The sequence below is a fragment of the Gopherus flavomarginatus genome, chromosome 23 (genome assembly GCF_025201925.1).
Source record: "Gopherus flavomarginatus isolate rGopFla2 chromosome 23, rGopFla2.mat.asm, whole genome shotgun sequence".
Classification (NCBI taxonomy): Eukaryota; Metazoa; Chordata; order Testudines; family Testudinidae; genus Gopherus; species Gopherus flavomarginatus.
Genome location: NC_066639.1, coordinates 4,397,365 through 4,403,199, shown reverse-complemented (window position 1 = coordinate 4,403,199; position 5,835 = coordinate 4,397,365). Strand labels below are relative to the sequence as shown.

The following is a 5,835-nucleotide window of genomic DNA, read 5'->3' as shown; positions in this document are numbered from 1 at the left end:
AGTCTCCATCTAGCCCTCATTCACTGGGGCAGACTGCAGTATGAGCCACTCATCACAGGCAAAGGGGGTTTTGGCCCTCAGCTGTTTACTTTAGAGTAATGTGGCCCTTGCCACTTTACGAGTTGTGCAGGCCTGGATTAGGGTATTGCGCCACCCTGTGAGCATTTCACGTCCCTCCTCAGTTTCACATACCGACACAATTTCCTTTGCTGTTCGTTACCTTTCTGTGTCTCTAGTTTGACCCAGGGCATTCAATTCCATTGAAACCTTCTCTCCTGCAATGGCAATGGTCAGACAGAGGGGACGTGGCCACCTTCAGCAGCTCTGAGAATGAGATAGTTACTCTCCTCTTTCTTCAAGCTGCTGTTGTTATTCCATAAACATGTACCATGGAATAAAAAACTGAGTTTACTCCAGAGTGAGGAAAGAAAGGAGCCACCAACTCCCCGAAATATCTCTGTGCCCCAGAGAGAACCTGCCCCTGCTATTGGAATCACTGATGTGCTTCAGCTACAATGGGGAAAGTATCTGCTCTCATTGGGGTAAAGCTCAGTGGTAGAGTGTTTGACTGAAGATCAAGGGGTCCTTGCTTCAAATCCAAGTGCCCTCTAATAAGCCTCTTATTTTCTTATTTTTATTTTTGAAAAAAGGTAAAACATTTTCATTTCCATTCTCCATTATGTTCAGGAGCTCCACTATATGGGGATGCTTGAAATGAATGTAAACACTCAACATTTCACTGTTCAAATGCATAAAAACCTAGCAAACCTGACCATCAGCTGAAAGCACTTCCAATCCTCTAAGTGTAGAGTTTATGTTTTCATCCATTAAACAAAGGGATCATAGGAATGTACATTTGCAGATCCCTCCTGTCCAGGGCTGTGCTGTGCAGAAGAACAAGAGCCACGTCCAGTTGGGGTTCAGGAGTCTGACAAGCAAAGGCAACTTGGTGCGGGATAAAGTCACCAGCACTTTGGCTCCTTCCCATTCAACCAGCAGCTGGGCCTCCAGAACAAGGCATGAGAAGATGACAGTGGCTGTGAGCAGGAAAATAGCCCCCAAGAAGCTGGCTAAAGCTGTCAAGATCCTCAGGAAAGTCACCATGCCCATGTCTAGCATGTACTGACTGCAGCGGGGACCAAAAAGGCAGAGAAAAGCCCTCAAAAGTTCTAAGCTGCCAAGCCCCAGAAGGTGATCAAAATCCTACCTAAAATCAAGACAGGATAAGGCTAATGTCATCTCCAAAGCCAGGGCTAAGAAGGTAACACTAAGAAAGAAGTGAAGAGATTTCCATTGGGATGACTCCTGCTCTTTTATGATTCACCATGGACCACTCAAAGAGATCCAAGTCCAGCAGGACAAACAGCCTCATGGACAGTATAATGAAGTGGTGGCAGCGGAGAGACGTGTTTCTCTTCCAGAGGGGAAGTGCTGTGTTTGGTGTAACACCTGCCAGGTGAGTGGTGCACTGACAGGGCAGCTGCCCATAGCTCGCACATGAGCTCATTCTCTTCGATCTGCTTCTGCCGTTATTTCAGAGCCTGCACTAGTGGGAGTGTGTCCCTAGCACTTCACCAGCTGTAGAACAGGCTCTGTCTGCATCCCAGCTCTGATTAATCCCACTTTTTAATGTATTCCTACTGCGATACTTTCCCAGTTCTCTGCCTCATTCTAACATTCCCATCAGAGACTGACTATGGGGAGGAATGGACTAATTTGGATGACATTCAGTAAGTTGCCATAGTACGTGACTGAAACCTCTGCTGGAGGTGGCCAGGAGTCTGTTACATACATAAAATAGCTAAGCTTTATCAAACTACCTGCTACACATTCAAACCTTCCTGTACACACACAATAGAAATTGTGGCACTGAGAAATGGCAACTTGTCATTAACACAGATCACTGTTTTCTGTACTTCCAGAGGCATTGAAATAGAAGTATATTACCTTTCAACAACTGCTATTTCATGATCAGCAGCAAAGCCTGTCAATTTACCACCCATAGAGCTGATTGTTTCTAACTGCAGGGTTAGCCAGACCATTCAGTAACATTATCGCTCTGTTTACAAAGCCTTTGGTTAGTGACGAATCATGAGACTTATCCCTTCCTGCTGTAATTCCACTCACTCCAGTGTTCTCTTTCCCCAGTTATGGTTCTAAGAAAAAAAAGAAATTAAAACAAGCTTCAGAACTAACATGCTGTGGGAAAGTGGAAATGTTGATAGCTCAACTTATTCAGTTTCTTCTGTGTCTTGTGTATGTCTATCTGCTTCGTGTGTGTGACCGGTGGGGCTTTTTGTTTGCTCCAGGCAGGTTCAACCCTGTCAGATTTGTCTGTGGGGAGGGGCCAGAGAAAACAGACACCCTGGCCTTCCAGGTTGGGGTTAGTCAAAGGAATAACAACCCTGTCCCATAAAAAACAATGTTACAGAAACAGTGGTAGGAACAATGCTAGAGAAACTGGTTAATAATCACAATGCCCAGGCTTGAAGCAATCGGAAATACAGAATTCAAAAAGCAAAGCTCAGGGGAGATTTGGGGTTTATTCTCTGAGCTTAGCCATGTGCTATAGCACAGGGAGCACTTTTGGAAGTCTCCCATCCCACAACTGGGGAAAGGAAAAGGATTCTGAGGTTCTAGCACGGATTGAAGGAGGACAGTGATGGGGAATAAGGGACTCCCTCTGACTTACCCTAACTATGTCTGTTGTTACAGAGGAGGAAATGACTTTTTTCCCTATCCCTGCCCTCTTCCTGCTCTTTGTTATAGTTCAATACATTTTAAGTGCGGAAAATAATAATGAAAATATCTGCTCTCCAGCACAACCTGAAGCAACATCAGAACAACTGGGAATGAAACAATTTGTTCCCCAAGGGAGAACTCGATGACTAAGAATTGCTTTGAAATGGGGGAACAGGATAACCATGATGCTCAGGGTTAGTTTAGACTAGGAAAAGTGATGGAGTTTAGGTCAGGTCAAGGGGAAAGCTAATGCCAACCACTGCACCTGGGCTGCATCTGCACTACAACTTTTTACACCAAGATCACTAACTTGAGCAGCTAACGCCATGTACATTCCTAGTGGATGGAAGGCACAGGTAGTTTTTGCCTCAGTGTAGCCTTGCTGGGATCAAACCTCTCTCCCCAACTTGGAACTCATGAACATTCCTAGCTGGAGGGATACACACTCCTATGACTCAAAAGGAAAGGAGTTGATAGAAAAGATCATAGGACTGACCCCAAAGAAGGATGAGCTGCAAAAGGCAGAAGGCGGCATCTTATCTGGTGGAGCTGAGACACCACGGTGAAGACGATGCAAAAATCACTATGTGCGAATTAGCTAATGTGATTTTTTTAAAAAATTTCGTTTTTGCCAACACTAGTCAAGGGATTTATTACAATTCTCTCTTCTGTGCATTTTCTGATGTCTAATGAGCCTTGAGCGCTGATTGAAGCTTTGCCCGCACTCAGAGCATGTGTAGGGCATCTCCCTTGTGTGGATTCTCTGATGTCTGATAAGGTTGAGCTCCATCTAAAGCTTTTCCCCGCACTCTGAGCATGTGTAGGGCTTCTCTCCCGTGTGGATTCTCTGATGTGTGATAAGATGTGAGCTCTGACTGAAGCTTTTCCCGCACTCTGAGCATGTGTAGGGCGTCTCTCCCGTGTGGATTCTCTGATGTTTGATAAGGTCTGAGCGCTGACTGAAGCTTTTTCCACACTCAGTGCACGTGTAAGGCTTCTCTCCCGTGTGGATTCTCTGATGTTTGATAAGGTCTGAGCGCGAACTAAAGTTTTTTCCACACTCAGTGCACGTGTAAGGCGTCTCTCCTGTGTGGATTCTCTGATGTCCGATAAGGTGTGCGCTCCGACTGAAGCTTTTCCCGCACTCTGAGCATGTGTAGGGCTTCTCTCCTGTGTGGATTCTCTGATGTGTGATAAGATGTGAGCTCCGACTGAAGCTTTCCCGCACTCTGAGCATGTGTAGGGCTTCTCTCCCGTGTGGATTCTCTGATGTTTGATAAGGTCTGAGCGCCAACTAAGCTTTTTTTCCACACTCTAGAGCATGTGTAGGGCGTCTCTCCTGTGTGGATTCTCTGATGTGTGATAAGGTCTGAGCGCCAACTAAAGTTTTTCCCACACTCAGAGCATGTGTAGGGCGTCTCTCCTGTGTGGATTCTACGATGTGCATTCAGGGTAGAGCTCCAGTTAAGCTTTTCCCACACTCAGTGCACGTGTAAGGCTTCTCTCCCGTGGGATTATCTGATGCTATGATAAGGTTTGAGCTCTGACTGAAGCTTTTCCCACACTCAGTGCACGTATAAGGCGTCTCTCCTGTGTGGATTCTGCGATGTCTGACAAGGGTAGAGCTCCAATTGAAGCTTTTCCCACACTCATGGCACCTGTAGCGTGTCTCTTCCAAGTTGATTCTGCCGCTTCTTATAAGGTCTGAGAGGCTACTCAAGTTTCCCTCTTGGCCTCCCCTGAGTCTCACAGGCTTCTGTTTTTTCTGGGAGTGCACAACTCCTGGAAACATTCTCTTTGGATCTTCCTGATAACATTCCATGTGCTTCTCTTCGCTCAGCATCTTCCTGATGGGGTTTCTCCTCCTCATTCTCACTCACCATCCCATCACCTGATGGGAGACAGAGAGAATCCAGACACAGGTCACTACCTGCACCGGAAAGAAAGAAAATCTCAGAGAGAGGAATGGAAAAAAGGGATGAACAATCCAAAATGTGTGTGGGAGAGGTCAAACCTATCAGGAGCTGATTTTCCCCAAAACCTTCCCCAGAGGAGAGAGGAAGGGATCAGTTTTGGTCTGCATCTCACAAGAACACTCAGAGGAAAGTGAGATCGCGGAGCGACCTGCTGCCAGCTGTCAGTCAGAATAGGAGGGAAGCCATGAGTGACATCTGCCATAATGATTCCACATCTGCAGGGAACAATCCTGAACTGGGAGAGCTCACAGGGTCTTTGTAGGGCATCCCAAATGTTTCCTGCATTCCCACACAGTTGTTGAGTTGGTTTAACCAAGTCCTCACCTGTGCAAGCAGCTCTTGGAAGCACTTCTTTCTCAGAGCCCTGGAGGTCTGGGACCCACGGCTCTTCCCCTCGTTCCACCTGGGAGATCATATCAGGTTTGGAAACTGGAAACCCTACTGCAGGCAAAGAAAACCAGGGAGGTCAGTAGAATTTGTGGGATACTTGTCACAAAGAATAGTCCATGGTTTTAACCCCCAGCTCATTGTTAAGCAGTAACATTCCAAGGCTAGCTTCCTTGGCTCAAAGAGGCAGGAGAGTTATTATGATTATAAATCATATTCATTACATTAGTGCTAAGGAGCAACTAACAGTGGGTCCCCATTGTGCTAGGACAAGTACAAACACAGAATAGTAGATGGCCCATGCCCTGAAGAATTTACAATCTAAATACACAAGACAGGCACAGAATGGGATAAGAGACAGAACCCACTGTTAGAATAGAGATATTCAGGCCTGCCTGTAAAGCCTATAGTATAAGAACTTAGGGGTATTTTTATCACTTAGCTACTTACAGGAGTATGAAAACAAAGAATCAAAATCACTGTCTGTATTTGTAAGGGCCTTCTCTTACCGTGACAGTCTGAGGCCTTGTCCTTAGGCTAAGGCCTTTGGCTAAGCAGCAGGGGCAGCCATAAGCTGGGAAGCAAAGGGTCACATCCTCACATCCCAAACCAGTCACACTGAAATAAGGTGCTATTGGGCTGTTAGGAAGATGATCCTGTCCTGACAGTGCCCAGCACTACCAGATAAAGAAACAGATCTTAAGATGGTTAAAGAAAACTTAGTTTGATA

General features: G+C 45.9%; 2 long non-coding RNA genes across 2 annotated transcripts in view; both read left to right on the top strand.

The window, feature by feature from the left end:
* The first annotated feature begins 550 nt into the window (after window positions 1-550).
* LOC127039509 (uncharacterized) overlaps window positions 551-5,835 on the top strand; it is a 49,059-nt gene continuing 43,774 nt past the window's right edge. Inside the window, exon 1 of the long non-coding RNA XR_007771082.1 lies at window positions 551-650. This is a non-coding gene — a long non-coding RNA (uncharacterized LOC127039509). The remainder of the gene's footprint in view (window positions 651-5,835) is intronic.
* LOC127039496 (uncharacterized) lies at window positions 3,433-4,208 on the top strand. The gene is made up of 3 exons (XR_007771061.1): window positions 3,433-3,520; window positions 3,605-3,688; window positions 4,110-4,208. It is a non-coding gene; the product is annotated as an uncharacterized LOC127039496 (long non-coding RNA).